Below are 21,220 nucleotides of genomic sequence, written 5' to 3'. Positions count from 1 at the left end.
CAATTTGTTAGACAGATTTGTATTTTTATTTAGAAAATTTAATTTCTATCGAAAAAATTAATTTATAAAAATACGATAAAATCGATACATCGATTTTCGATAGATTAGTACTCGAAAAGTGTAAAGTGAAGCAGGAAACGTAGGAAGGTGATATTGTGAAAGGAGAAACGATTGTCGGTTTGAAAAGAAGTGAAAGTATTTGATATTTCTGTCGAAGACTAAAGAAAATCTTCGTGGAATGTGTTCGATCTTCGCATTGTGTAGTCACGTGATTCTGTGATTTTTGTTTCAGTGAGAAATATCGGAAACATTCTGTCTGTCTGTCTATTGTTTCGAACAGTCGAGAGTGTTTCACTCCGAATCGTTGTTTCTTTGCTCCATTCGAAACACTTGGCAATCGCCAATGTATACGTGGAAATTTCCGAAATAGCTATATTTTTTCGACGTATTTTTCACGAAGCATTTCATGGAGGCACGGATATAACATATTTGTAGCAATTATGTGTACAATAAGTAAACCGACGATATCGGAATGTCTCTTATCTGCAAGATCTTGCTTTCTAAAATCGGAATTGGATACATGGTGAGTCATTTTTGAATTAATAGATAAGTGATTGCTTGTGATTTACGACCATTATCTTATTTGGCATGTTTTTGCTCGTGGATAAGATTTTTATGCAGCTGTCTATTTCTTCGACATAGATAGAGATAAATCGTAATCGTAACGTAATATATATAAATATAATGATATTGAATTTTCTAGAGGATTTTTTCAAAATAGGAATGTATACAGATTTCGAAGAACTCTGTTAACAATGTTATTGATAGATATATTTACCGTATATGTAGAAACTGCCATCAGAATCATCACAGCAAACTGCCATCTATAATTAAATTGAAAAAATTCAAATTTGAAAAAATTTACTTATTTATTTTCGATAATTAATTTATATTTGTTATATTTTATGCAAATTATTTTTTCAGCATTAATCGAGAAAAAAAATTTACAACAAGATTTAGAAAATTTAATATAGCAGACTATACTAGAATGGTAATTAAAATGTCAGTAAAATAAAAGAAATAACAAAAATTAAACAAACAATCCAATGTAATAAACATTTCAATAATATATAAAATTTTTTACTTTAATAATTGCACAAGTTGATGCATATGCAAACGTGAGTATACTCATGACCGGTCAACAACGTTTATGCATGAAAATACGAGTACGCTCGCGACCGGTCAACAATGTGTTAACACATCGCGAACCAGACGTTTTATCGCTAGTTGTATTTAGAGACCAGGTATTTTTGTAGTGCTTCGTATATTTGAATTACCTTTTAGATAAATGTACAGGAAATTTATTTAACGTTTTCGCAACTATGAAATTCATATATGTATGTATATGGATTTTTAATGAAATATTTAATCATATTGAACATAAAAATAAGAATAATAAAACTAATAATTGATATATAATTGATTTCGTTATTTTATTATACATATATATACATATATATAATATTTATGTTATTTATATAATATATTATATATATTATATATTATAAACTTATATATTTATATATTTTATCAATTATTAAACAGTTTGATAGAATTGTAATAATAAATCTCTTTTATATGGATGATTATTTTAAATTTAGAGAATAAATTTATAAAAAGAGAAATCCTAATAATAATCCATTTAAGTCCAATTTAGATATAATTGAATTTTGTATCTTTAATTTCTTATTTTATGTTTTCAAAAATAATTCAATGAATATATATATAATTTAAAAACAATAATTTTTTCATTTCATTATTTTATTATATATATAATATATATAATATAATATATTTGCATATTATATTATAAATAAATATATATAGTATAATAAAATAATGAAATGAAAAATGATTGTTTCTAAAATATTTTCTTTTCTAATTAAATAATTTTTGATTGTTTTTAAAATATTTATGTATATTCATTGGATTATTTTTGAAAATAAAAGATACAAAATTCAATTAAATTGAACTTAAAGGATTAATATTAAAATTTCTCTTTCTATATAATATTCTCCAAATTTAAAATAATCATTCATTTAAGAAAGATTTATCATTCTATTAGATTAGAATCCTATCAAACGTTTAATAACTGATAAAATAAATCAAATTCAATATTATAATAATACAGAATTGGATCTTTATTTGTTTTAGTGCTCTATTATCTATCCTATTATATTATTATAAAATATATCCCCAAAATCAGAATTTATTCCACTCTTTCAAAGATATTTTTTCATTCATTCATTTCCAAATTTTTCCTATACATATATATACACACACAAATTTTCATTGAAATCAATATTTTCGAATCGATGCAAATTTATTTTTTTGTTACTATACATCTCTCCACATCTCCAACTCCAATTCGTCGTACGTTTCAATTAAATCTCTGTGACAACACGATGCAAAAACGGTAACAGTCCCGGCAATCAATCTCGAAAGAATTGCGTTTCTCGCGGTCGGAATAGTTACGTGACGCGTGGTCCGTTCCAGTTCTATTTGCATAAACGTAGGTTCGACGCGCATAGACGACGTACACGCGTCCTTGATAGAAGTCCTTATTCGAGACGTAGTCTCATCGCGTATGAATAGCAGGTACGCAATTACGAGAGCGCACAGATGTCATCGGCAAACAAAGTTGACGAGACTGGTCGGTCACTGATTACCAGAGAAAAAGAAAGAGAGACAGTATTAACGATGCGAAAACAGCTTCTTTATACATCTATACGTAACTACGCTCGGTTGGTAGTACCTTTACCCCGCGTCCTGGTATTTTTGTATCGTCGGTCGTGAAACGGGCCGTGTAAACGGACGATCGAGAAAAATGGAGAAAATCGTTAGACCGAAAAACAACTGAAATGAAAACACGAGGTGACGACAAAAGAAATCTTTTTTCCCCCCTTATTCCCCTGCCGGTTGATTTGGCCGCGCTAATTAAGGCTCGATTATCGGCGCCCTAGTATACATATAAATAAAAGCACTCTTCTGACATCCCCTTTGATGGCAAATGGGTCGATTGTCCAACTGTGGAGTATCGAATGCACGCAGTGTTTTACGCAGTTATTGAACGTGATTTCCTTTAAATAGAGAGATTATTAATAGAATTCCTTTTTCTATCTTTTATTCTGTGTTTTGGATAAAGTTTTTTTTTTATCGAATATTTATTCAAAATTTGGTGTTGTAGGAATGTTCGATATTGACAAATTTTCTTCAAAATATTTCGACACGAATTTTTCTCATTCATATTTGCGAAAATATTCGAAATTTTTCAAAGGGAAAAATGCTATATACTTGATTGATCACTGTTCCAAGAATGATCAATAATTGCATTTTGCGAAAAACTTTTTTTTAACTGTATATTTAATTTTATACGATAATCGAACAATTAACCTTTGATAAACTCGTTTCATCCTCCACGTAGCTTATAACATATATCAATGAACTCTTCAAAAAGACAGTACTTAATTACTCAAAGGTGTTAACGCACTGTTCATAGAAATCTCTCAATACCCGCATAGAAACAATTATCGTTCCTTTCTCCATCTGGCGTGTCAGGCAGCGTAAAGACATTGGTCCGTCGACTCTCTACACATTGGTTCCCGTATTCGCAAAAGGCTTCGTGAATCGTACGCCGAGACCAGACCGATGGTCGCGTCGACGCGTGAGAAATGACAGGCGGGAAAGCGTGCAAAGGTAAACTAGACGGCACCGAAGCGGGACAGCAATAATTAGTCATGTTGCTCCAGCCTGACGGTGCCGGTTGCCAACCCAATAAGAAGTCGATCCTCGCTCGTTTCTCGTGATATATCGTCCCCCAGGTGGGTGATGTCCCTTCTCTCCTTCGTTGCTTCTTTTGCTTCTGTTTCAGAAATACGGGGGACAACGCGATGAATACGTTCCTCGTAACCACCTCGTTCCGCGCGTTAAACGCGGCCACGTTTCACGCGAAAATATATTGGTTTACTTGTCATAGAGTGTAAAACGGGCGAGGGTTAAAACGACACTGTTTTAAGGTTACGTCGAAAATATAGGAGATGGATTTTAATTGAATCCATCGAATGAAAATTGTTGAAAGTATGTATGCACGTATGTAGTTTTAGTTGTAAGTTTTTTTTAGTATTACGTTTAATTGGAATATCTTGCAAGGTCGTATATCTTTTTAAAAGAGAATTGTACAATTTTTAATATCAGCTTTACGTAATAAGCTTGTTTAAATACGTTAAGAAATCTTGTAGTTTTATATAATCTTCGAGTTTTCGAACATTGTATTCTTTAAAATAAGGGATTTTTAACATAGTAAGGTAATTTAATATTCCTTCTGTAATTATACTTTTTTTAAATTCTATCCCTTTCCAATTATCCTATCGTTCTCACTTAAATGCAACACTATATATATATATATATATATATATATATAACACACACACTAGATAGTATTTTATTTATAGCATACGTAGAGAACTGTGGGAAGTATAATATCACTCAAGTCGTGCACTCACTTTACTCGATTTAATTTACAGGAACTTTTTATTAAAAATACCGGCCCTTCCCCACTCGGATTTTTAAACAAAAGTAAAACGCGAAAAGGATCCACAAAGAGAAAAGATTTTAAACTCGATCATTTACATCAAAATATTCGAGAAGAAATTTATCCCTACGTATTTCCACCACATCACACGTGTCTCGTTTCATCTCGGTAGCAAACAGTTACATCCGCAACGGCGAGCCGTTTCCCATTCGAGAAAACGACCTAACGCCACGCAGCCGATAATTAACGCCTGCACACGCCGGGCTATGGCTCGGGTCCCGTGCCTCGTAATCTGAAGCTGGTACGCGTTATCGCGACAGAGAAAAGGAGGAGGACGGTCGGGTATCTGATAGAGAGGCGATATTCGAGTTGCAACGGCGGGAGGGGGGAGAGAGGCTGGCTCGCGCAGTTTATCGTTCCGAGCGTTTCCGTTCGAACGACACACGGAGGAATAAATATAATCGGGGTTGGTAGGCGAAGAAAAAATATACGGGCGCGAATATCGGCGTCGCCTGGTGCAAATTTAACGAGAGCGGGTCGGGAAGTCTCGAAAACAGGCAGGAAGGAAGCTGCCTCTGCCACGATAGTCGTAAAAAGGCCGGAGAGATAAACGACGAAGGCTTCATTCCTCCTCCCCTTCCTCCTTCCTCCACGTGTTTTCTCGCTTTTTCCCTTTCTTTTTTTCGGTGGCGAGATTTGATCGAGCGAAGTCCAAGTCCGACGGTGTTCCGTTTTTAGCCTCGATTATCGACGGTAGGCGTCGAGATGGCTGTTGGAATACGTAATTGCTTCTCTTTTGGATTGTTTTATACATCGGGGCTGGCAAACCTGTCAGAATGACACGGGTTTCTCGGGTCGTTTTTTCTTTTTTGTTTGTTTTTGGAATTCAGAAAATTGATTTCTGATCCACGTTGGAAATTAACGTTTGCCGCTCTTTCTTCTAGTATTTTTAAATCCATTTTTTTTTATTCCTCCACTGTCAAATTTGTCGAAATGGTATTTTAGATTTTTCGTTTTTAAGCTATAATTTTGAGTTTTGTCGGAATACAAGTTTCGATCTTTCATATAGTATCTTTTTATTTTCGTATATATAGTATTATTTTATTTAACCTTCAAATATCGCAATTTTATATCAATTTAACAATTGGTGTACGATCCTACTTGTGGATGATTATAATTATTTCTATAAGAGTATAATATTCTAATTAGTTAGTTAGAGAATAAAATTAAACTTATCACAGATATCTTTTCCCTTTAGTATTTTAGTTTTGATATTTTTCAATGTTTCGAAACAGAGTTAGCCTCAAGTTTATTTTATTCCTTACTACAGACACGAAGTCTGACAGACTTTGCGTGATACATTTTCTCACATAGTCAAAGAAACTTTCTTTTCCTTTCTTTTTTCTTTTCCCTTTCTTTCCTCTTTTTTTCCTTCCTTTCATTCTTTCATTTCTTTTTTCTTTTCATCGTGTTCTTTTAACTCGTAACTTTCAAACAGTTTTCAAGATCTTTCTTTTTTCTTACAATAATTAACCTTACGTGTATTTATATTTCAATCTAACCTTAGCAGATATGTAATCGATTAAAAAGACCCTATTACTCAACACATTTAAATATCGCATCGATTCCAAGAGAGTAACAGTCAACTCATTTTCTTACCATCTCATTATAAAACACTGGCACTATCTAAATGATGTAAGTATCTCGCATCTCGGAAGCCATAAGTGTCCTGTATATCTCCATAAAGAAATGAATTTGTATAAAACACTGCCTATTTAAATAATCTATATATTCTCTCTCTCGCACAAAACCACAAACCACTTTCTCATTCCACACGTCTGAATGAACCCCTCTGTACTTCCCGACTGCGACCCATCGACCTTTTTTTCCTTTCTTTCTCTCTCAAACCGTAGAAAGCCACTACAAGCACCACAAGTGTCCAATCCAATACCAGCCTACTCTTCGATCCTAACATTCTAACCTCCATTTGTCATTTTCTTCCGCGTCTTTTTCCCTCCTCGATGGTCTCCACCGTGTTCCCGCGTTTTTTCCCCTCCGAATGGACCGATCGAATCGAACGCCGCCGCGTGTCGTCATCGTTTCAAAAGAGAGCGAGAAGGGGAATAAAAAGAGAGAGATACCACGAGGCGCGAATATGGACACAGGTGAGAGAGGAGAAGCAAGCAGGAGAAGGAGAAAGGAAGGAAGGAAGGAAGGGAAGGAAGGTCGGCAGTCATTATCGGCGACGACGTTTCGCGCGTCGTCCCACTTGGGCCCCGGCAAAAAAGCGCGTTCCACGCTTTAGTATCCGGTAAACCTACATCTGGAGGTGTTGTCTGGCGAACGGGTTCCCCGAGAATCCATGGCCTTTTTTGGTCCACCCTCTTTCGCCTCTGCCCGTGAAACCCCCATGAAAGAGGAAGGTGAACGGTCTGTCTGTGGTTGAGACGGTGTGAAAAGACCGCTTAATGAAAGAAAAGAAAATGTTTGGAAAGGGCGGAAAGCGACTTGCGTTCAACTGCCGGGTGTTTCTCTCTTTCTGTATGGGTGACACGCTTTCAACCGACGGACAATGGTTACATTGGATTGTTCTGGAGAGAGAGAGAGAGAGGAAAGAGAAAGAAAAATAATAAAAATGCGATGAGAAAGAAAGAGAGGGAGGGAGGAAGAAAAATATGATGGAAAAAAGGAGGAGGGAAAGTTGGTGGGAGATTGCGCGAGAGGGGAGGTTATTATCATCTGAATCGCGCTGGATCGTTTCCATTCACAGGCGACTTACCGTCCTATCGACCGTAGAGTCGAGCTTATAAATTTATTCAAGCTGGATGACGCTTTAATTGACGACCATTCGACGAACACTTTTTATAATTCAGCCGTTTCGTTCAGAAGCGTCGTCTCTCAGTCGGGCATCGAACGGTTGTACCCTTCGATACGCCGATTCCCTGATTTTATCGGTTTTCAACCTCGGCCCACGAACTTGTTTCACTCTATTGGATATGAAGAGATATTGGATATGGGAGAATAATATCCTTTTTTTTTTTTTTTTTTTTTTTATCGTATTTTTACGCGTGTAAATATTAAATTGAGACTGTAATAAGATACACAAGACGTTATGTGGAATCGAATATATGGAAACGAGGAATTTCTTCAGGATAGTATTATTAATATAGGTTATTATTTATTGCGTTATATGTTATTAATTACGCGTGAAAATGTGAAAATTCAATTTTTTTTAGGATCGAAGAAGATGAAGAAGAGAATTGATAGAAAAGAAAAATCAATTATATACTTTTTCAAAAACGTATTTTCCAATGATTTATACATATCTTTTAATGAATTCGTAAATTTAATACGCATAATATTAGGATTAGGAAGATTTGAAAATGAAACTGAAATTATGCTTATTAATTTATAAACAAGTTCAAAGATATCGAATTAGATTAGAAACACGCTGTCGAAGGGAAATTGTTTCGCGCTTCTACAGAGACTATATTTATTTGTTTACATTTTTATTTGGCTATTCCTATAACCAGCTATCTGAAATCTCAACAATTTGAACTAAACATGTAGATCGTTACGCTCGCTAACTTTCAAGCATGGCCATTAATGGGAATGCCTGATTCAGATACGTCAGTTAGATATAAAATCCGATATCGCCACATTACCAAAGTAACCGATATTATCGCATTGCCATGTTAATCTAGAGAACATACGCGTTTCCATTTTGAAACGACACGACGACTATCAACCGTTTTCTTCCCAAGTTCTCTCTCTCTCTCTCTCTCTCTCTCTCTCTCTCATCTACGTCACCGTTTCTTAGTTTTTATCTAATTTAGACATTTATACAGAGATTTAATTTTACATCGTTACTATAACTTTCAATACAAGGATTGTCCAAATAAACAAAATCTGAAACACAAACTTTCTACAATTCATCAAGCAAATCGAATAAAATATCCTTTCTAAGAAAAACCGATACTCACCATCCCCTCGTTCAAAACGAAGGTTCAAAAGAGGGTATTTCCATTCCGTTCTCTCTAACATTCTCTCTCGGTTTCCGCAATACACGATACTTATTTATTGCGTTAATTACAACGGATGTTCTGCTCTCTCTTGTCGTCTCACACTTTCCACTATCGCCACCGCGTTATTGTAAGCAAACGAGTATAGTAGACGAAAAGGGGGTGGGATGGCCTCTCTCGCGCAATATCGGAACAAAGAGAGACAGACGAACATCCACACGAAAGCAACGAAAACACAGCCTCGCGCGTCATCAAAAGCGGATGTACGTATCTCGTCGTGTCTCCGTGTTGTAGGCTCGCGCGCAACTTTGCTTGCTTTTTTTTTTTTTTTTCGCACATCGTCGAAGCATTGTGGTTAAATGAATTATTTTTTAACGAGGCGGCATTATGCCCGCGTCGCCGTTGTTCCTCCCCCGTTGTTTTGCGGAAAAACTTGGCGAACGCGTGTCTCGCTCACCGTCACGGGACTTTTTCTCTTCTTCTTGCCACACCACCACCCCCACACGCTGAAGCGAGTGCTTTTCATGTCGCGTCAAGCTCGCCGTAGCCGCCTCCCTCCTTTCTCCCCTGCCTTTTTCTCTTTCTGCGTGCGCTCCACACAGGGAAGCGGGAAGAAGCGTACGCGACACCGTCTCTTTGACTCTTCTCCTCTCCTCGCGGCCACGTCTCTTTCCCTCCGATGCCCAGGTGAAACCGTAATCGACGTACGCCCAGGCATGAACCGAGACAGAGAAAGGGAGAGAGAGAGAGCTTCTTTTTCCCTCTTTTCACCCTCCTTGCTCTCGTCCGGGTTTTCCTCTGTTTCCCTCGTTGCTCGCGATATGGAAGCCGGCAGACGTTGGATTAACCTTTCCAACGGCGGAGATCCATCTCGCTTAATGAAATCGCGCGTTAAATGCCGAATAGAACGGGCAGGAATTAAGTATTTGCTTGGACGGTGTGTTGTGGGGAAGATGGTGTGTGTGTGTGTGTGTGTGTTTATATATTGGGGTGGTTTGTTTATTTTCCGGTGGCAAAGGGTTGAATGGCAGAAGGGTTAAGTTTGGGTTCTACCCGGTGCTATACGCGTGCAAGTTTTAATAAAAACGCGATTTATCCGGTGAACAGCAGAATGTTGGGGAATTGAAGTTGTGGGTGGAGGAGGGGATGGTATTGTTTCGGATAGATTCTTGTAGAGACTGCTGATGGCCTTTGGGTAGGAATTAACTTTTCTAACGTGATGCAATTGAATTATGGGAAATTTTATTAACGAAATTTAATTGATCGATTAAATTTTTCATTGATTCGGGCTTTCGAAGAACAATATGTATTATAAAATAATTATTGAATTGTTTGAATTGAATTTATTTTTATCCAGCTTCGTAAGCGTCACGTCCAAATTCGTGAAAGTTATACAAAGAGAGAGAGCACGTTACACATGATATTGAGGAAGTTGGTCATCTTCAACCGTAAGCGGTTGTTTTAATTAATTCAAATCGCCTGATAAATGGCGTAGATTTATCGTCACAACGTTCAGAATTAATATAGAGATTATTCTGAACTTCGCTTTTGTCCATAAAATTTAAAAAAAAAAAAAAGGTTTTTTCGATATTCTTTCTTCTAATTTAGTAGGGAAAAAGGAATATCAAAATATTACGAATGAAACGAAGTATAAAGTATAAAAGAAAGTATAACATTTCCGCACCGACAAAATTGTGTCATCGGAACAATGCATTTTAAATCCCTCCCTCCGTTCTTACTTCCTTCCATTAACACGGCGAAACGAAAGAAATCTACACTCGCATCCCATTACATTATCACAACATCTCATCAAAGCGAGCGTGAGTTAATAAATATACTTTTCACTGTCTATCAAAACCAGCTCAATCACCCAATTACTCTTCGCAAACGTAACAAACACTCCGCGTACCCACTCGTGCTACTTAATACACAATTTCCATCCACGCGCTTCATACCCACACATCCGCGCCACCACCGGAAACCCGGCAGCGCGCGGTTCAACAGCCACGGATCGCTCCACACAAACGCGATTTCCCTCCCCCCGTTTCGCGACACTCGTCCCGTATTACTCTCCCACGCGACTTTCCTACGCTCGAGGCCCACTTTTCACCTAGTACGTATATATCCCACAGCTTGCACAATATCCCGCATAATTTCGCACGATCGTGTCCCTCGAACTCGTCCGTGTGGGCAGAAGCCAGGCCACGATTCGAGGAACACACCGTCGAAAGGCCAGCCACGTATCTGCATAACGGGTGTGCGCCGCAAAAGGGTCGAAAAAAATGGCAGTCCAGCGTTGCTACTCGTAGTAGTCCCTCGTCGTCGTCTTCTTCTTCGTGGTCTTCTCTCTCGTGGAGTTAACACCAGTTGCGAGACGACCACCCTCCCTCTTCTCCCCTGTGCAGCCTGGTTTGTCGGCCGTTTGCTCGGCTAGCCTGTTCCTCCGTTGCTTCCTCCTCCTCTGCCTCCTCTTCCATGTACTTCTTCTCTCTTCTCTTTCCTCCTCTTCTACTCTTCTTACCTCTTGTTGGGTCGGTTGTTGGTTGGGTCCTCTGGAGAGGGAGAGTAGTAGTGTGTAGAGCGTGTATAGTCGGGGCCCTTGGCCTGTGGAATCTGCATCGAAACGCGGGGAGAGAAAGAGAATGGGGGGTGAGAGAGAGAGAGAGAGAGAGAGAGAGAGAGAGAGAGAGAGAGAGAAAAGGTCCCCTTCGAGAGGTCAGGAGAGCTCCGGTGGATCCGGGCGAAGATCGAGGATCGTAACTCTTTCTCGTTCGGAGGGTGGAATCCGTGTGCTGCTCGGTCGCGCCGTCTCTCGTTCCACGAATGACCGATAGATAAATAAAGGAGATAGCGCGAGAGTATAGGGAAGGGGGAAAGAATTGTTCCTTTGTTGTCTCCGTGGCTCCTGTGCACGGCCTCGTGCTCTTTGGGGTGAGGAGAGAGCGTATGGAGAGAAAGGGACACGAGGTTGGAAATCGAAGGAGAAAATATAAAGAGCCGATTCAATGGTTAACCGTGTGGAGTTGGGTGAATGTTGTGTTGTTGTTGTTGCTGTTGGTGTGAAGAAGGGTGCGCGGCGCTGGCTTCCGGAAATGATGGTCTTGCGTAAGAAATAAATATTCGGGTGGTTTGTCGAGGATTTAATAATAGGGGAAATGTTTTTTTGTTGCGTGCAAGCTGTAATTATTTTTTTTGTTTTTTTTTTTTTTTTTTTTTTTAATTCCATTTAGTACACCATCGGAGATTAGGTATTATTTGTTTGTTACAATTATTGTTTTTTGTCAAGTTTCAACATTTTTGATGCACATCTCTTTTTTAAATCATTTTATATAATGTTAATTTCATAATTGCCCTAATAATAACTTGTTTAAAGTTATTATTACAGAAAAATTAGTGTAGAAAAATTCTGTAACAACAATATTTCATTTACAGTTAAAATTTGGACGAATTTGTAAACTCTTTTCACAATCACAATATCTCTATAGCCTAAATAAATCCAATAACAGGACCATATATAACAACAATGCCAATACCAATTCAAAAGATTTAGCGATTTCGATCGACGTTCGAAAAGTCGAACCACAAACTGTTCGACCGAAATCTGTTCCAGACCAGTAGACTCCTTCAAAAGAATATACCATCCAAGAAAATATCTTCCTTATTACTCTCAAATCCTTGATCCACGCGAACCGAAAGAGAAACAGAGAAAGAGAGAGAGAGAGAGCGAGACGAATCCATTCTTCTATTGTTCGCAAAATTTCCTCGAACCCGCGGCAAAACGCGACAAGGGTGTTCCCTTTCGCGGCACTTTTTGGATATTTCAGCTTATATTTGCTTAGGCGGTGGCTCGATAACGCGCCGCGGGCCCTTTTGAATTCCCCAAAGGTAACTCGAGACTGGTAAACGGTTACGGTGAGCTTTTTAAGGCTGACGCGCGCGATTCCGCGCGGATGGGGTACCGCGTTCGATAAGGATCAAAGCCACTTTGTCGGATCCTCGTGCGCGCGAGTCAAACTCGCGGATATTTTTCCTACCGGTGTCACGTTACCCTCGCGCGGTATCCTTGGAAAAAGGCGAACGAGGCGATTATTCTCTTATTTCTTCCCTTTTCACCTTTGTACTCTGCACCGCGAAATATTGCCGGAACTGGGCTTTGCTCTCTATATTTCTATCGATCTCTCTTTCGTTTCGAGCATTATATTTATTTATGGACGATTAAATTTGCGAATAATATTAATGATAGTAGTAGATTGAATATTGTTTTGATTCGAATCGGTGGAAGAATTTAAATCGGATAGAAATTTAGGGATATTAAAGAGATATAGATTGCAAGTTATATATATATATAGCGCGATAAAAATTCAATTGCGGGGATTTTTAATAGAATTTCCGAAGACGTGATCTGTCTACACCTTGTTCCCTCGTTTCGTAATGTACGCCTTCTGCACACCTGCCTCGCTCCTGCTCTCTCTATTTCTCCTCCAGATACTTGCTCGTGTTCCTCTAATCCGTCGTCCAATTCTTGCAGCTTTCTCCGAGCCCTAGATCGCCCGTTCTTTCATTCATGCCGGGGAAAAAAGTGGAGCCAACTGCACGAAGGTTTCGAGCACGAAACCTATCCTTTTATAGAAGCTGGCTGGCTATCTAGAAATTTATTCTTTGATACGTATATAAAACGTGATCCTATAATCGTTTCTTAAAACGTAACGCTAGGATTTCAACGCGCGGAATAATAGGATGAACGAAACACCGCCTATTGAATTAATAATTGCACATTGACAATTAAACTTTTATCATCAATATTTTTCCTTTCTTAATTATTTTAATTGTAGAATATATATATATATAGAAATCGCATCGTTGGAATATAGGAAATTTTTATGTCGTTTTTTATTATTATTTATTGAATACTTAATAATACTTGATAGAAGTGGGCTTCGTTAAAATGTCGAAAAACAAATAAAAAAAAGAAACGTTTCTTTATCTGCACAAGCATAATATCTCATAAAATTCACCTGGTTAGATAAGATTCAATTATCTATTTATACAAGTGTTGTGGCACGATAGAACTTAATTAAATGAGCCCGCTTAAATTTTTCCACGCGATATTATTTTATCACGCTATTAACTTAACAACGATATCGTCCAGCCAGTCGATTATAAATATTAATGTCGCATGTAGGTAGGTCCGGCCGAAAGAATTTTCACTCGCAACACAATCCTGATCTTTATTGCTCTTTATTGGTAACCGCTCTAATATTCGCTCTCACGCACCACACCGCCTATATTTTGCACCTGTTTTTCTCTCCTCACCCCTCGCCACCTGGCCGTTCATTCACTTGCACACACGTTCCGCCAATCACCGGCTTTATACACTGCTGCTTGCTCCTCTCCTCTGCTAATCATTAAGATCTCTCCTTTCTTGCTATCCCTCTCTCCTTCCTCCTTCCCCCCTGCTCCCCCCTCCCTCCCTCTCTCTCTCTCTCTCTCTCTCCCTCCATTCAACGTTCAATTTGAAATTTCGCCGCGTTAGTGTCTTCTCCGTATCGATAGATCATAATCGAATAACGATTACATTCAACAGGTATATAATTCTTTATCCATCGACTGTATCTCGATGCTTAATTGCGATTTATATTTGCGTATCGTTGCATCGCGTGTAACTCTTACGTAATTGTCCTCTCCGCATCTACATCTTATTATTAGTCTGTAGTAGTTCGATGTAGAATCGTTTTGCATCGTTGTGTATATATATATATATATATATTTTTTTTTTTTTAACGAGAATGAAAAGTCGAATGACAAAGATTTATTGTGTATTTATGTATCGTTGTGTAGCGTGTAATTTTTACGAGGCCCGACATATACCTTATTACGGTGTGAAGTTTAATAATGCAAAGTCGTTTTGCGTGTATAATTTTTCTTTTTTTTTTTTTTTTTTTTTATGTATGAGTTAAATGGCAAGGTTTATTAATTGCTTTCATGGCACAGTTAACTTTTAATTCTAATTAGCAGTTTACTATTTTTGTAATGTTTGTTAGCGTCTTTGAATATATTATGAGGTGAAGGCGAATGTTCATGCGAATTAATATTTCTTAGAATATGATTAAGAAAATTAATTAAATATCTCTGTTTATTTTATATATATATTTTTTCACATTAAGCGCATATTCCTATGTATTTCATAAATTTCTCGTAGATGATTAAACATTTATAGTTATATTTATTTTTCTATATATACTTTTTTACAAGAATTAAAAATTTAGCAACAAGACTTTCAAAATTTAATCGCTATATATTTTGCAAATATCTATGTTGTAGAATTTAAGATCTATCTACATAATTTTTCATAAAAACTGGAACTTTTTAGCAGTTAAGATTTCAATGGCGTATGAAATGAACGTATTATAAGAAAATAAAGTTCCGTAAAATGTTCCACTTGCCTCCTTTTGAGTGTATTCACTACTCAAAACGTATGCCAGAGTCATCCATCATTCGTTCCAACGTTCCTGTTTCTTAGAATGACTGTAATTCTTTCGAATAATTCTTTCTCTTTTACGCCATCAAGTTTGATATATTATCCCCTTAAAAAACAGGTTCCATTCGAAATATCTTTATCTTTATCTACTCATATATATTTAAAACAAAACATTGTAATTTTAAGCTTTTTCTTCAAAATATATAAATAAATTTGTATTTTAATTCGTTCGTAATTAAATCAGATAGATGATTCTTCTCTAAAATAATCTTAAACTTTTGATATAATTTAAAAAGTTTAACATACAACGATTCCAATAATCTTCTTCGTTTTCTCCACTTATTTCGCCTATTTTATTGTTTATATTTTCGATACAATTGCTTGGCTTCTTCGAATATTACAATCTTGCTGTATGTTTATGTCTCGTTCTTTTTTCAATACGAATATTTAAATAAACAATCCAATATTCTCAGAAATTTTAAACTATCCTCGTGTTTATTCCAACTGTTTTGCTTTTAACTGTTTTTCTATTACCATCGTTCGTACACGATTCGAATGCTCGAACAAACATTTCGATCCTTTTAAAATTTTCCATCGCAATCTCTCTATTTGTCCTGAGAACGACGCGATACACGATTATGGTTGCCCGAGTTGGTCGAAATTTTGCGTATAGTCCTCACGGGGAAACTGTTGGGTCGATAGCACCGCCACGGTCGGAAAGCTTCTCCAAGGGGGAGGGTCGATGGTGGGTGGAATGACGGTGGTGGTGGAGTGGCGGTCCTATCGACCGTGTGCCAACGAGAAACGTCGTCACACCGCACCATAAGATTTCCCCTTACGATCTTTCCGTTGCGATGGTGTGTCTGCAAGGATACCGCATATATTTTCTACCAGCCAGTTGAATATTTTTTTTCCTTCCTTCCTTCCTTCCTTTCTTTCTTTCTTTCTTTTCGGATCAATACCGACCACGGGTAAGCAACGATGCCATCAAGGGGTATTCAATTGTACTTTCGCGCGGGACAGACATTCGTCTTCGTAGGGGGTGGACTGTAATTCTGTAGGGGAATATAGGTTTTCCTTTGAGTTATGTAACGTGTTTCTTACTTTGAAGTAGAGGGGAGGAGCATGGAATTACTGAAGAGGGTGGATGAAAGAGTTAAGTGGTTGGTTAGAGATCGTTTTTTGTGTCCGTTTTATTGTGTGGAGATGTCGTGGCGGGGATCGTCGTTTCGTTGAGATGAGTTTAAAGTAGGAATGAATGTCTTTCTACGTGCAATTATCGTTATTGCTTTTTCACCATTGATTACACCAATTATGGCCAATAATTTCGAAATTTGTTTCCAATTGGTTTCCAATTGTATGCATTATGGAGAATGTTTTTCAAATTTCGACATTCGATATTCTTTGTGACGCGTTTTTGTAATATTTCAAAATTTATTCGGAAATTTATTTATATTTCTAATTATATTTTATTGTCGGCCGATCAAATTTGAATATCAATGAGCCAAATATATATTCATTTTCCACGAAACTTGGTATTCTCGATGAAAAGCCCCCTTTCAATTTGAATTTTAAAGTTCTATTCGATCCAAAAATTATTTCACCCTCCTGAATTCCAAATGCTTCCTTCAATGCTATTAATTCTTGTTTTCTTTATTAAAAGTACGAGCCAATTCTTCCCTAAATTCTAAATTCTCCATCAATAATCCTCATACTCTAACCATTCTCGGAATTACCTTAAAAACCCCTTAAAAAAAAAAAAAAAAACGAATCACTTTTCATGCATCATACATTCAAATTCCTCTTCAATCGATCATCTTCTTCGGAATAAAAAAAGCCTCTTTACAAAATATATACGTGAAATCGAGGGAAACGATATAAATAAACTTCCAATCTCATTCAAAATTTAAAAATCGAATTTCTTTTCAATCGTCAAACACGTACGAATAATTCCAAAAAAAAAAAAAAAGGAATTCTTCTCGAAAAATCTTTTCAAGATATTCGCGTACGAAATCGAAGAAAAATCCGAAAAATCCCTTTTCTTCGATCTTTTTACCTCTCGAAAAAGAACCTGCACGAAGAAATGTAAATGTAAATGTATTCGTAAATGGAAGCGAAGAAAATTGTTTTGGTTCGGCGACGTTTCCTCGAAGCCAAAGTTCGCCCCACCACGCGAGCGAAGAGACGGGAGGAGGTCGATTCGTGGCGTCGGTAAACAGAGAGTTCAATCGCGCCTCGTCCTTTCGCGATAACGCGTCTCGCTCCTTGGAAATCGAGGGGAGCGAGGCGAGTCTTAATTAGCGTTTTCCCTGGCCGCAAGAAAAAGAAGCGGCCGCGATGTCGAACGAAGAAACGACCTCGTAAGTCCTGTATTGGTCAGGAGGCGGGTCGGCCGAGGGCTCGCTTTGTTCGTGGATCAATTAAAGCGTGCTCGTGTGTTGGATTCAAAGCCTTCTCTTCTCCTCTCCGCTTCGATGGAAACGGTGGAGCGTAAGGCCGATCGCGGGCGCAGAGGAGAGAGATTTCTCGTGTCGCGGCGGGGAATTCCGCTCGCGTCCACCACCAGCTTCTCGTGCATAACGTTCGGCCGTGCGTAGAAACGGCGAACAGGTTCCTTTTTCCGCGCGAGTGGCTTTCGAAAAACCGACCGTTTCCTTAAACGAGCTGCAAAATAATGACGTACTCGCTCGCCCAGCCGCGTTTTTAGCTTGTAGCTTGTACGCGCGGTACTAAGGGTGTACTTTGCTCAAATTAATTGAAAAAGTGTGTAATTTTTGATTTTGAACACTTTTTTCAAGTAACATTGAAACTGAATAATGACACGAGATTGGGTTTCCACTTGGGTTGGAAGTGGAAGAGAATTATTACGGAATTATTCAATTATTTTTTAAAAAAAGAAAAATGGAGGGAGGGGGGTTAGGGACGAGTTCCATCCAGAACTTACTAGATCGTCTAAGAAAAGAAATTATTCATTATCTCTATTTAGTCTTATCTCTATTATTTTCGATAATCCTATTTCGACTCTATTATATTCGACGAGATAAATTAGGAGAGATCAAGAGTGACAGAGTTTAATCAAGAAATGATATTCATTTATTCGTACAGATAATCGTGACATGTATTTATCGAATCAAAACTCTCTCTCTCTAGGATGAAACACTTTTAGAACACGTACGATTCATATTTTGCCTCACACGTAATCCCATGAAAAAACCTCTCGACGATCGATTTCATTCGATCGATCGACTCGACAATTTCTTCTCGCGCACACACACGTATTCGAAAAGCAATCGAATAGGAGAGAGGATTATTAAACGTTTCCACGATCGAATATAATATTGGCTCGGGCATTCATCGTCGTGACGCGTGATTAAAGGGAATCGCGGAAGATTTCGAGGAAGCATCGAGGATGCATCGACAGGTCGCGAGATGAGGCTTCTTTTCCCGGAAATAATGGAACAAACGTGCGCCTTGTGCCCACGTTGAGCTGCCATCCGCGTTATCCCGTCTAATAAAGCTCGCAATCCAGTTCGACGCGTTCAGACATCCTCTTCATCAGCTTTTCATCATCGTTTTGCGTTTTCCCAGTCGAGATGAATGAGGCTTTCTTTTTAGCCGGCGCACACACAGAGAGAGAGAGAGAGAGAGGAGGCGGGCACACGCACGTACAAACGCGCGCACACAAACGAAACTCGTGTTACCTGTAAATTCGCATTTACCTGAAAGCGTCGGCGCGAAATAATCGCGGAAAAGATCCGGCGTCTGCGACGGAAAATCGATAGGTATCTCTCTGGTGGCAGGAGGGAGGGGGGGGGGTAACATTCGTCCAGAGAGAGGGAAAGAGAACGATTAAAAATCGTGTGCATCGTATTTGAAACGTTGAACGACCGATGGATAAGCCCGGATGATCGCGATAACCGCTGTCAGAGAGGAGTTTTACACGAGATAATTTTCGAGTCGAGGAAGCTGTGAGGGAGCTTGAGATTGAAACGTGTACGGTTGATAAGGTAAATGGAGGGAGAGAAGGGTTGACCTTTGGGATGATACTTGTAAGTTTGAAGTTTCTTATGTGCGCGTTTTAAGGGGTTCGATTTGAACATTTTCTCGAGATTCTTGAGGGAATTCGATTATTGTGATTGTTAAATAATTTCTATTCGTCACGATGGATACTTTCGAATGTTTAAAAATAGATTAATTACATTTAACAAATATTATATTTTACGCAATTGTGATAAGGGAGAGAGAGAGAGAGAGAGAGAAAGAAATTGCAGGATATTATAAAATGGAGTCGTATTTCGAAAAGTTTAGAGAGGAATTGATCATGTTGTAAAAATAATCACAATAATTTCTCTCGAGAAGAAAGTTGCTGGGAGAATAATTAACACATGAGCGATTGTTAAAATTAACTATGATCTGAAATTATTTATATACGCACTTTTTTTTATATATGACCTTGTAACACCAGATGAGGGTTAATATTAATTTTCTTCGAACGCAACGCTTCTCGTTTATTTTCCAGTGACATGATTTTTATGGAAAAAGAGGCCAATCGAAGTTTTTTATACACGTATAAAAAAAAAAAAAAAATAGTTGGAAAATCGTGTCGATAATCGATGACCGTCGCGAAATCACAGCAGATTGCAAAGCTTATGGAAGCATAACGTGAATTAAATTCTTAAGAACTATTATAGAGTATAATAAATATAGTAATCTTTTAAATTTTCTTTGCTACTATTTTGAAATATTTTAACTAGAATTATTTCGTAGTTGCAGTGTTTTATTTAGATACTTGAAACGGATGGAAAAGGTGTTAGAAATCAGAATTTATTTTTTCGATATTACACAATAACGGCGTTTGAAGAAAAATGGTGAGAAGATTAGAAAAAAATCTCTAGAAAAACACGAGAAAACATGTCTAATCGCACATAGAAACCACTGCTTATCTCCAATGATTTTGTCGAATCTGATCAAACGCTACCTTGATCATGTCAAATAGTAAACAGGACTTGAATAAACAGATAAGATTAAACATCATATATTAGACAGTCTTTTTATCGATTTACAAACCGGTTACTATTTTTCCCTCCCTTTCTCATTTCCTATCTGCTTCTTCTTGTCCCTTTTTAACAACGCATCATCTGACCTTATTTATACAAGATTTTTCTTCCTGTTTCTCCTCGTCGAACACTGTTTGCTCAACAGATTTTGTTCAACAGAAACAAGCTTATGTGCTATATACAGAATGTTTTACAACAGGTTCGCCACGCGTTCGAATGTTCGATCGAAATATCCATAGTACTCCAATTCTCTTTTTTCGTTTGAAACCATTTCTATTCATGCCTGCAAGTTTTACGTCATAAAATCTGTTGAAAAATTGCTAATATTGTTTAATACGTTATTCAAAGATATATATATATATAATCTTTTAATAATTCGCAGATTTTTATATCATAAAATTTCTTTATAAATTGCTTCTGATTAATACCGTCGCGATTGTAAATAACGGCGAATAATTTAAATTAAGTTACGATAATGAGGTGTTGCTTTTCCTCTCCACTTTTTGTCACATTTAAGAGATTGTAATTTTTCCATATACTCTTACACTCCTCGATAATTTTCTTCGATATGCAGAGAAACCGTCCAACCGTTGATTCGAACTTGTTCGAAGAGGAGAATTATTATGTTAATAAAATTACGTTGTTCAAGCATATACTCTTCTTATCGTTATCCCTTATAGCTTCACCATTGCAAGATTAATTTCAAACTATTTACAAATTCAAATTCCTTTTTCGATATACACTCAAACCTATATGTACATGTACATTTCGAAACGGATCTTGAATAATAGAAAATTCGATTTCCGCTTTCAACAAACATATATTTTCTATATACGTCGAATATTATCATCTTCTTTAAATTTAAGCAGAGAGAGAGAGAGAGAGAGAGATGCTTAACGGCCCAGCAATCATTATAATTCCTTATTCCCAACCCCCCAAGGGCCCTGACATTCGTTCAGCAACAAATCAGATACCATTCCAGCCAAGGTTCACCGCGGTGAAACGATTCGAATCTCGATTTTCAGCGGACGTGACCATTGTCTCGCCGTTTACAGCGGTGTAAATTTTATTT

At 37.5% G+C, this 21,220-nt stretch overlaps 1 protein-coding gene across 4 annotated transcripts in view; it reads left to right on the top strand.

Moving 5' to 3' along the window:
- Positions 1-21,220, top strand: part of fz2 (frizzled 2) — a 121,746-nt gene that overhangs the window by 74,106 nt on the left and 26,420 nt on the right. Inside the window, exons 2-3 of one of the 4 annotated variants that reach the window (XR_015294502.1) lie at positions 293-583; positions 985-1,152. The exons of the other annotated variants lie outside the window; for them this stretch is intronic. The gene's annotated coding sequence lies outside the window, so the exon portion shown is untranslated. Of the gene's footprint in view, positions 1-292; positions 584-984; positions 1,153-21,220 lie in introns of those variants that run through there. 4 annotated transcript variants of the gene reach the window in all.

The sequence above is a fragment of the Apis florea genome, unplaced genomic scaffold (genome assembly GCF_048593485.1).
Source record: "Apis florea isolate Af1SG1 unplaced genomic scaffold, ASM4859348v1 contig_3773_pilon, whole genome shotgun sequence".
In the NCBI taxonomy this organism is placed as follows: domain Eukaryota; kingdom Metazoa; phylum Arthropoda; class Insecta; order Hymenoptera; family Apidae; genus Apis; species Apis florea.
Note: the sequence above shows the minus strand (reverse complement) of the source record. Positions and strands in the feature narration are given on the sequence as shown.